Here is a 12000-nt window from a genome sequence, read left to right as displayed (position 1 = left end):
GGACGCTGCCAGCCGATAGAGACGCAATATTTTCCTGCCTGTAACTAAATTAAAACCCTCTAATAAAGAGCCGGCGATGTTGTGTTTGCATGGGTTAGCTTCGGAATATGCTGCGCCTCAGGACAACAACCTGATTTATGGGGCTTCCAAAAATTCCTTGACGTTACCTGAAGGCCGTTACACGAAAGAATGTGAAGCCCGAGAGCCGGAAGGTAGAAGAGTCGCAGCAGAGGAGCCCGACAGGCCCGAGCTGCTGTGACTGAGCGGCTCAGATTAAGAGACGCAACTTCACCTGATTAAAGCCATTTTTCACATTATTTCATTTAAGAGCAAATTGAGCGTTAAAACAGAATTAAATTGTGATTGAATATACACAATGATTTTTAATATAACTACTATATTTCATTAACCTCATATGCACGTGTTTACAGAGAAATTGTTTTAATCCCTTATACGTATGTTTCCACAACAGCGCCCGTATTCACAAGAGGAGGAAACACACACATGCAGCAGTGTGTCCTCACAAGAACCCTCCTCCTCCTCCTCCTCCTCCTCCTCAGCATGGTGTCATCGAGCCGCAGCCTACCTCTGCTCCGGCTCGACTTTCCCACCTTCATTCTTGCGACATCTCCTGTCTTAGCTGGAGGGCGACCCCCCGTTTGGCGCCGGCTGACACAGATTCAGCACTGTGAGAACCAAAACCGTGGAATTGTGACGGGTTTCTGCCACTCCAGGCCAGTTTACAATGTGCCGTGTTGGGATCGAGCAATGGCAGCAAACAGCAGATTAGCCTTTGTGCCTGCAGGGTTTAGCGAGCCTGCAGCCAAACTCTGAGGTTCAAAGGAACGAGTGAACCGGCGAGTTGTGTTACAACATCTCAACAATGAGCGACAATGCGACACTAAGTGGCTAATGTGCCAAATGGAGGGAAGTTTGACATGAGCCGATTCATTCAATGTAGAATCAGAGGACCAAATCCAGAGATTGTATGAAGTATTTATGACTAGACGAGGACTCTTCAAAGCTTAAACCCCAACAATCATTGCCGATACGTCTGAATGGTTTGTACTTGACTGAATCGGCGTAATGTTGGCTACATAAGTGGGGCAGTTCAATGTCTCTATACCTGTTTAGTATAACACAGCCATATGTACGTGACCCCTTATGGAAGCAGTCCACCAGATTTAGGTCCTCATCCGGAAGACACCTAAAGGGAGATCACCTGCTCTAGTTTCTACTGTTCAGATCTCTTCTCTCTGGTTTTTGAGAAACTAGACAAACTACTACAAGTAGATACACAATACTGAAACTGAATGAGACCTATGGACCTCAGCCTCAGCCTCAGCCTTAGACCAACCTGTCTCACCACGTTTAGTGAAATAGGTTCAGACATAGCGTCGTCAGCGCCAGTATCAAATATTGTTGTGATTCTCTTCCAATTACTGCAATGGACATCTCTCTCTCTCTCTCTCTCTCTCTCTCTGTGGCTCCTTCTCTCACTCTCTCTCTCTCTCTCTCTCTCTCTGTCGCTCCTTCTCTCACTCTCTCTTTGTGTGTGTGTGTGTGTATGTCTCTTTCAAGGCTGTAGTTACTGTATTTCACCCAGACATAAACATGCACACGCATACACACAGCTTGGCAATAGAGACCATCTAGCATTAGATGGGCGTAAGTGTTGTGACAGTCGGTGACAGTGTTTTGATTTTAAATCAGAGAGAAAACAGCATCGCCCCAGCGTGTGTCCTTGTTAGGTAGGTTAGGCCCGGTCCTCCAGGGACACCAGCAAGGACACGAGCAGGGACACAAGCAGGGACACAAGCAGGGACCCTCTTTATCCAGATTTACATTGATCTTGACAACACACACGCTGCTTTCATTCTGTGGCAAACCCGCAGTTTGGTTCACGCCGGAAGAGTGTGATGCAGGGGGGAAGCAAATCATTGAGTCTTTGTCCACACGTAGAAACCTGTGTCTTTAACGGTTTACTCTCCCAAAGCTGGCACGGCCCATTTAAAAAGTGAAATCTTGGCATCCTGCTGTAAACGCATCACTAAGCGTTTGTGGTGGGAGTGGAGGGATCTGTTACCTGAACACATGGAGGATCACAAATCTGCAGGGATTGTTTACCCTAAGCCCATACTTGGCTCGTGCACGCAGAGTGTGACTACCACAGGATGTAATCCCTGCCAACACACACTATACACACAATGCCCTGCACCGCCCCCTCCTCTTCTTCTTCTTCTGTAAACCTTCTGACCTCCCTCTGTCCAACCAAAGCCCCCCCAGGCCATACATGCATACTTGTACAGGTACAGAGGTATTGCACAAACACAAACACCAACACACACACTGACTAGAGACAGCTGGTGTTCCATCACAGAGCTCATACTCACTGGTCTCAAAGTCACTCTACAGTCCACCTGCAGCTGAGGGCCAAAGGACCTGAACATCAGCTCCATGGAGAACATACAGGAGCTCCTCTGCTCCCACTGAGTCACCATCTCTCTCTGTGACACGTCCTACCCCCAACCCCACCTCACACTGCCCCTGCCTCGCTGCCTGCAGGGTGAGGGTGGGGGGGGGGGGGGGGAGGTGTGCCCCCTGTGCCCGCCCCTTCACTCAAGCGGCTAAAGAGCAACGGGGAGACTCTCCGGAGTGACATATGTTGCCAAAGCCTCTCGACTTGGCAGAGGCTCTCTAAGCCGGTGACAATGACCGCGACAAAGCGAGCACTGCAGGGCGACTCGGCCGGCATTAAAGAGCGGGCGGAGAGGAAGTACAGGCGTATTATCCCTCCCTCTCCCCCTCTCTCTCACTCCCTCTCACTCCCTTTTTCCTTGATCCTTCCATGCTTTCCGCTGACGATGGACGCCCCCTTTACATTGGGCTCCATTTGAATGGTTTTAATGCAGTTTTCCTCGGCTACATAAAGAAAAGGGAAGGAGTCTTCCTCCCTCAGAGGGCCGGAGCTTTTGTGTAAGCGTACATCCATTCCCATCAGCTGCCCTGGGGTAGAGAACATGCCTGAAATAGACATGATGTTGTTGATAATAAGATACCAGAATACATAGCTGGATAATTAGCTTTACATTTCCTACTTTGGTTAATCCCGTGTGCATATATGTGTGTCTGACATGCCTTTGGGCTGAAAGTGCACTGCTCCATTATGAAGCTTCTACAAACACCTACAAGGTAAAGCCTCACAACGCCGTGTTGACAAGCCAGCGTGCACATACAGAGACTAATGCAAATGCACATGGCTGAACATCACAACAGGTGCAGGTAAACATCTACATCCGCTCACCTGCTGGCTCTGGAGCCTGGGAAGGAAATACAAATACACACATCACACACTTCATATACAGCATGTACTGTATATGTGATCTCACAGTCACATTCTGCCCACACATAACAGCTGAGGAGAACAAGCCTCCTCGTGCTCCGGAGCAACACATATCAGTGACAGGTACACACTCACACAGAAATAAACAAATATTTAACCCAATGAGGAGAGGAGGAGGTGTGTGTGTGTGTGTGTGTGTGTGTGACCGGCTTCATTGTACTTGTTAAATTGACGTGACGTGTTTAAAGTGAAACCACAAAGTCATCTGTGAATTCCAGTTTCATGCCTCACCGACGTCCCGGTCCCCTGTTGTGGCTCGGTAAAAATGTCGCCTTGCCCCGTCCCGCCTTTGTTATGATGCATTTCCTCCCGACAGCTCTTGCCTCTGGTGCTTTCGGGTAATTACTGGGCTTTTACTTCTCGTTACGCAAAGGCTCTCACAAACGCACGGTATTTACGAGATACCGTCCGAGCAAAACCTGTTGACAGATCACAACACGTGACGGCTGCATTTAAAATAGGTATTAATATACTGTGTGGGTGTATAATTAGTAGAGTAAAGAACGGAAGTCTACCAGACACACCTAAGTACAGAGCCATTCATGATTCGTCCACATGCTGAAACGTTCCTGGGACTCACAGTAGAATAGATTCCAGCCACAACACTGTATGGAAATCTCCCATAAGCACACACATGCAAAAGAAATGCATGCTGACAAAATATGCTGTCAACACAGACAATGGCAGCCGTGATGGATGGAGGAGATTCCCGTCCGCCCTCTGGTGCAGAGAGACGTGACAGAGCTCAGACCTGAGATAAACTCCTGAGCAAACACACACAGAACAAACAACCTGCACAACCGCAAAGCACGCGGAAACTACTCACACACAACGAGTCGGGCATTCGTTCAAAAATGCAGTTATGTAGGATAAAAGCATACATGTGAAAAATGTGTAATTAAGCAACAAGTGGATCCTAAAGCCGGTGTTGTTTGGCTTGGAAGAGACCAAACCGCAGAAACCACTTGAAAGGCAGCGGCGTGTCATGTGTTTGTGGCGGAGGTGATGTGGATGTTGTTACTGCACAGCCCTCTGCCACATGTTGGTAAACTGCTGACACCAAAACATGACATCATTGTTGTCCGTAGACGATGGGTGACCATCTCTTCATCCCTGTTTCATTATCGCCATCCAGATGCAGCAGATACAGTGAGAGTTCCCTGCTTATCTCCATTTGTCTCCAAGTGGCCAACAACAAAACAAACCCACAGATGTCAGACTCCTGTGTTCATAACTCGTCTTACTGTTACAAAGTAGATCAAACTAACCTGAGGCCATAACATTTTTTTTAAAGTTCACCTGGACTCATAATTCACCTGAAACTACAGTAATGCAAATCTTGTCATTGCGCAATCAAGTCTGAGCTATTTCCAGGTAAACACACAGATCACTGCACCTTGACGTACACAATGCGGTGTTGTCAGACTGACAGAGTAAAACCAGAAGGTGTCAAGTGTTTAGCTGCTGGTAAACCATTACAGCAGCACAATCAAACCCAGTCTGTGACCTTCTGAACGACTCCACATCTAAACCTACTGAAGGTCAGAGGATGCGGTCTCTCCCTACATTTAAGGTCAACGCGTCCTCGTCTTTGTCATAACTCGTCTGTGCAGTAATGTGTGACTTGTCGTCTCTGTTCAAGTCCCCGGGCGCTGCTGCAAACCGGTCATCATCTGGGTCTGGAATCTACACAAACATCTCCCTGGCAGCTTCTCTGACACACATCAAACACATCAAACCTGTGCTTCCAGTAGCAAGGAAAGGAGCAGGAACTCCACACATCTTTCTAAAACGAACACAAACAAAGCCGGGTTAAAGGAAAAACGTGGAGCGTGTCACATTACAAACACTTGAAAGACTCCACCTTCACTCGCAGGTCTTACGGGGTTAAATAAATATCAACCCGAGACAAGTGCATGTGTCTGTTTGTGCCTCCCCAGTGTTTCCTTCCACCATTTACCCTTCAGTATAAATGGACACATTTGAGGACCACATGCGCCGCGTGGAATTCACTTTGTAGAGGTGTGTCGCTCATTTAAGTGCCGCCTGGCTCACTCACTCAGGCTATGAGCGGGTAAAGTGCTTTGGCACACACAGCGCTTTGTGGGATCGCAAGTGAGGAGCTGCCGGTAAAGGCGAGACACTCTGGCATGCAAACAGTCGACAGCCGATTGCAATTTTAAACCCCTGCAATGAAAACACACATCTTTAGGTCGGGTAAGCAAAGATTTCCTGATCGACCGCAAAGCATTACAACCTGAACTTTAGCAGGCCTACGCAGTCTAGGAAACAAGATGACTTGGCAGAGAATCATCCAGCGTGCAGCAGTGAGAGAGTGACAAAGAATGGCATTGGAGAGCTGAATCAGTTGGACACACATAGCAACAAGGGAAGAGACAGCATGGAGACAGGCGGTCACACTCTTCTGCTTCCTCCCCACAGACACCAAAGCCTGGAGTCCTCACACCTTCTTCACCCTGACACCTTCCTCATCACTATCACAAAAGAGAGATAATGGAGCGATGCTGTGCTCTGTGGTCTGCGCTAAGCTACTAATTACTTTATGAGATCATCTCCAGAGGTATCTGTTGGGTTGGTACAGGCTCTGAAGGGACTCTAGGAGACACTGATGTCCGACTTGCCAGTCCACCGTCTTAATCACAACGAATTACAGGAATATAACTACCAAGTAAAACAGTTTATTGGTCTAGTCTGGTTTCATTGATGTCACTGGAAGTCTTGAACTTGAAACTGCTTCATCAGAATGCCCTCAGGTGCCTTCAGGGGTCAAGCAAACGGGGGAGGCTTTACTTTACTGAACAGCCATTTTAAACCCTATTAAAAGTCTGATTTGGGTGCTAGATGGATCCCCACACTGCCTGTGTTAAATAAGCTCTAATGAGACACTAGACACTGTGTGCATTTAATCAAGTCCAATTAATTTAATCAATTAAATCAACTGTCTACTTTTCAAATGCAGCCATGTCTATTTTTTTTGGAAAACAGAGAAATGCTTATGACATTAACATTTATTCATCAAAACTAATTGCTCCTAATTTAGTCATTAGATTATCAAACATGCGCAGTATCCATCACCGACATTCCGTATAGTACAATAAATGTTCAGCAATTACTGTGATTACTGCAGCAAGGATCTCAGTGGTACATAAGAACAAGAAGACATTGGAATGTCAGCAGCAGCAGCGTGTTGTTTGTGTTTAAGGAAGCGAGGGAGTGCAGCCCACGATCATTGCACCTTTACACACACGTAGCCCCTCTCACACTCTATTCTTCACACAAATGAGAAGAAAAGAAGTAAAAGAAAAGAAGTAAATAAGCGTGACAGCCACCCATGAAGCTGCAGAGGTGTCTAGAAACATTGGAAACTTGTTGTTAAAAATACTTCTTTTCTAGTTGGGAAATAACAGCTGTTGCTCGTCCAGCTTTATCCAGTGGATTAGCAGTCATCACCAAAGGGCTCAGACATGAAAATTAATGAAGCCCCTCTACAGGGCCGGATCTGTCCTGTCTTGCGGCGCGCACGAATCACCGCGATCGCTGTCGCCGTGCACGCGTTCCGTCCCCGCCCCTCCCTTCAAACCGAGACAACATACTTTGCGGTTTGCCTCAGAACCTAAGGGAGAGAAAAGGAAACAATAAGAAGAGTGCTTTTCCTGTCACTTTGACAATAACACGTTCGTCAAAAGCCTCGCAGCTGCAGCAGCACGTCTCTTCTCAAACAAGACAGAAAAGAAATAGTTCACGGACAGTAATATGAGTCAGTACTCCAGTCCCATAAGTGCGGTTGACATCAAGAGGTATCAGGGATAATCTCTAAGGTTAGAACAAGTCTGACAAGTTTAAATTGCCAGAATGATACACGGAGCAATGGTGATGAATAGCAAAAGAAATTGATTGTATTCCTTTGGATTTGCACACAGAGTTCCTGGCCTTGCAAAATCACTCATTGCACTCATGAGAAATTCATCAAAAATAAATGACATGTCCGCCTCTTCATGACGACGTGGGATAGAATGAGGTTTGAAACATCTGCTGCAACACGTCAAACGAATAAGACTCATGAGTCACTTCAAAGCTAGGCCTCACTGACATTCCTCAAAGATCATTACATCTGCAGCAAGCTCCGACAAAGGCTGACAAATCACTACAGATCGGGTCAGGCGCTCAGGAGAACAGCGTGGTACTCTCAACCAAAGAGTGAAAGGAAGAAAAGAGTCTAATCATGAAACTCAACTGATTCTACCGAGGTGTTGTCAGTGTCATTAAGCACGACTGATGGTGGAGGAAATGATTTGCACTGGAAATCTGGATTCAGCTTGTTTTGCCCTTGATCTCTACAGCTTGTTAGGTATAAATGAATATTATTAACTTAAAGTGAGCGTGTATGCGAGTGTGTGAGCGACAGCCTCAGCACGGCCTAACACAGACCCATGACAGGAGCGCCCCTGTGAAAGTGACCGGGCCTTGCTTCATTAGCATTTTTGGAACACCATGAATAAAAGCGTTTGTTCTGGTCTGCGCGCCCAATTGAAAGGGTCCATTAAAGAGTGTTTTACGGGTTCCACCATGTTGGGTCGGAAGTTTGGGAGGTGGTGTTTAAAGGAAAGTGTCAGGACCAAGAAAAAAGGGAAAAAAAGAGAACAAGGTGGCCCGGATCAATCGGTATGCAGATGACAGCGCGCTTAACACCCGTCACCGTGCCAACAGGTGGGCCACATTAAAATTAAAAAGTTGAATCCCGCTGAATAAATGTTTGAACAGAGACATTACGTGCCGGCAGGTGATGATCATCCTCAGCCACAGAGCCAAGTATCGACCTCAGCAGGTTTAGTCTGAGTGAGACATCGCCACATTCCCCGCAGCAACTTTGCTGGGTATCAATTATCAACACCAATTTTCTCACACAAAGCCACTGCTTAGATTTAAGAGTACGTTTGCTCTCCTGTTTAACACCAACAGGAACACAACAAAGGCCTCAAACTACACCAGTCAAATAATGACACATGACTTAAGGAAAAGGGGTGTTTCTACTATGATCATGGTCATTATCATAATTGTTGAACTAACTGGCCCAGCAACAATGTGTGCGCAATAACATCTATAGCCAAACTGTATCTACAGGCAGAGATACCTTGTTTAAATAAAGATCCAGTATCTCTACCTCAGATTGTTGCTACTTTGTTTCAGCACATGGAGGTTTAACAAGCTTGTTCAGAGACTCTGGGAGATTCACCAGATTTCCACAGCAACTCGTGTGTACTCATGTGTTGGTGTGCCGAGGTGTAAAAACTTGGTGAGTTGTGTTGCACTTTGTGAGTGTGAGTGTGAGTGTGTGTGTGTGTCTTTGTTTTGGTAATTTCAATGCAAGTAATCATACAAACACCGAAAGTAGCACAAACTTCCACTTTAGGAGTGAGGAGGGGTTGTATACAGGGATCGTGTCCTCTGTGTGTTTGTAGTCTCTGCACAATCGTTAACGGGTATAACAGCCACACTTTCAGTTTCACCCCTCTCCACAAGTGTTAGAGAGAAAAATCAGTGTCAGACAGAAACACTTAGCCAGAAACACCAATGGCAGTGTGACGCAGGCGTGCTTGTAAAAGTCAGAGAGTTCAAATGTTGTCGGACACGAGCCCAACCCCCAGAACTGAGCGGGGGGAAGGGGGTTTCCACCACCTTCTGACCTGTGACAGGTGTGGGTTAAGCCCACTGTGGCCTTCATGCCCCTCTTGTGTTCACGCCTACTATCACTCCATCACCCTCCCTCTCTAAATTGACGAGGGACACCTTCACCTTGGCCTTTTGCACATGTTGGACCACACATCAAGCACTGAGTCGCGTGATGACTCAAGAACCTTTTCTACAAACAAGTCTTAATGTCACATCAGAGATTATCCAGTGGCCTCACCCTCACCTATTCACTGTCATGAGGCGTTTGGGAAACAGACAGGCGTGCAGATATGCACACTGAACTTTTGTGTATTAATGTGGTGGCAAAGCTGATGCATATCAACACATGCACACTGAGGGCGTATTGCCACAACAGTCTTATTCTCAACAGGGTTGTGAATCTGGTGTTTGGGTGAGAAAGAAGCAAAGTGAGAGAGCGAGCGAGGTGTTGGGGGGTCGAGTTTGTGATGAGGGGTGGGGGGGTGATGATGTCTACAACACAGGAGCAAGAGACTCCATGGGACTTTAGCTCATTATCATATGAATCAAATTCCGGCAGCAGGGAAAAAAACGGCGTTCCGTCCGCAGCCTGTTGTTCGGAATGTCATCAGCAGATGAGCAAAATCATAGCACTGTATGCAAGGGGTTAAAGTTAATCCCCCCAACAGCAGAGCGGCAGCTTTCAGAGTCCTGGGGGAAATATGACAAAGGTAAACCAAAACATATGAGCAGGATATACTGAATGAATTCAAAATGAATTTGTTAACTGCGGTAAAGAGACAGATACCAGAATGAAACACACGCCAGGTGAAACTGCAGCCTTCACTTTTGCTGCTGAATGATTCAACACCAACAACAGGTAACAACGCATTTCATACGTCAGTGAACACCCGAAACACAACACATAAGCTCTAAACAGGCTAGTTAGGTGCTAGAAAGCACAAGAACAAACATGTTTTCCACTTTAACGTTTGTTTCCCAACAGCTCTGATATCTGTAAGGTGTGATGGAAAGCCATTATAACTCATGCAGATCGTCCCATGCTCAAAGCCAGGAACATGTGTGAACATGGTCCATATGCAACACACACAAATTCTTCTCTCCTGTCAAGCACGAAAGACTTCTTATCATTATGTTTCCACACACGTGTAGCAGCTGAACACTTTGCTCTCAGTTTGAAGGCGAGACATGCTCTGATTTTGAACAAGCCTGTCTAAGTTGCTCCGACTCTCCAGGTTCAAACAGCGAGATAAGAGAGAGTTTGCGATTATCCACTTAGAACTCAGCGTGAGGTGACCACACAGGGAGAGGATGTTTACTTCATAGCCTGCAGACGGGGACATGCTGTCACTGTCAACGAGGTTATGCGCCGTGTGTGTCACAGCTTATTTCTGTATTTCTGCCTCAAAACGAGGGTTTGTCTCAAAAGAGGAGTCTTAACAGTGAGGGCCCTGTTCAAAGGCGAGAGACCAGATGAATGGAGTGAAGAGGATTTCAAGTGCCAGCAAACCATGTTCCTCACTCGCAAAGGAGGAATGCAGCCTATTGTGTATTGAACTTGTGCAAACGCTCCTGAGAGTGGAGCACGGGGGCGGAGGGAAGGCCGAGGACAACCACACTGAAGTGCCCTCAAAGCCAGATTTCAGTGTTCCTCTTTGATTCGAGCTGCATGCAGGAGACGCTACGGTTACTTGTATTGAGGCGGGGTGCAGAGTTATTTGTGCCCCCCGCGTGAGGCGTTGATTTCAGCAAACAGTTGTCGGCTGGAGCGGTCGTGACCTTTGATCTCGGTTGTTAGGAACGGCCGGAGCTGAGAGGCAGAAAGCCAAGACGCCATGGTAACAAGAATCCTGGTATCTAAGCTGCAGACGTTAACTCGGAATGTCTGACTTTTTTTTTTAAAGATTTCCATGAGATTCCAGCTCGATCCCATCGCGGGTGAAAGTTTGGTTCCTTCGCTGTCAAGAAACGTGTCAAATGGCAGAAGAAACAATCAAACTTCAGGCAGTGAGACGTCTATTTTAAACTCCTGTGAAGGCTGTTGACTGTGGCAAATTCCTGCCTCAACGTCTCCAGTCAAGATTTCACAAGCATTCCATAAACGAGGAAGAGCAATAAATCCTTTGCTAAACACATATATTAACACTTTACCTGTTAGCATTCACTTTCTTGGGTCCTATTCTAATGAACTGAAGTGAAGAGGCAGAAGGTCCGTCCTCTTCCTCATCAAATGTCAAACTTCCCCTTTGATTCCTCGGTGTTGGTGTTGGTTGCTGGTGTGTTTCCATTTACGCCTCATTATTGTGAGTAAAACAGAATTTTAAAGGAGCAAACCCGTCTCACATTATGATGGAGTTGCTTCATTTATTCATGCATGCATTATGTGCAGATTATCCGTTTACACAGTGCTAAAGCAAGAACGCCCTCAGTGAGACTATTAAATCTATTGATATGTAAACGATTGCGATGGCTGCGCTGCTCTAATGCGCTAATCCACAACAAATGTTTGACTGGGGCATTTTGCTTTCCCAATCATCAATTAATTATTTTCTGCAGCGCTCATTTGCAGCCTCCTCTATGTTTTATTCACCTCATTTCTCCTCTCTTCAAACACGGATGATGAATGGTCTAGGAGCTGGGAGTCGTAACGCGGGGGTCCCACGCTGCGTTAATCAGCCTCTCTAACATGCGTCCTGCATTACATCACAGCCATGTTTAGATTTATCTCTCAATTAGTTCCACTGGGGTTGCGCAATCCTTTTTGATATGTGTTCAACAACTTTTGTTAGACTGCAGAAGGAGGTCAGAGGTTACATCTGTAAGCAGACGCCTCAGACTTCTCCCGGGATGGCGTTCCTTACTTGCGCTTTTGAAGATTTTCCTGTTTTATTAAAGTTTTTTATTGA

The 12000-nt window shown here is 46.4% G+C and overlaps 1 protein-coding gene across 2 annotated transcripts in view; it reads right to left on the bottom strand.

Moving 5' to 3' along the window:
• The window catches only part of chl1a (cell adhesion molecule L1-like a), a 41267-nt gene that overhangs the window by 24468 nt on the left and 4799 nt on the right, over positions 1–12000 (bottom strand). The gene's annotated exons all lie outside the window — the stretch shown is intronic.

This window comes from Genypterus blacodes, unplaced genomic scaffold (assembly GCF_046128005.1).
Source record: "Genypterus blacodes isolate CSIRO-AG114 ecotype Tasmania unplaced genomic scaffold, CSIRO-AGI_Gbla_v1 ptg000131l_1, whole genome shotgun sequence".
NCBI lineage: Eukaryota > Metazoa > Chordata > Actinopteri > Ophidiiformes > Ophidiidae > Genypterus > Genypterus blacodes.
Note: the sequence above shows the minus strand (reverse complement) of the source record. Positions and strands in the feature narration are given on the sequence as shown.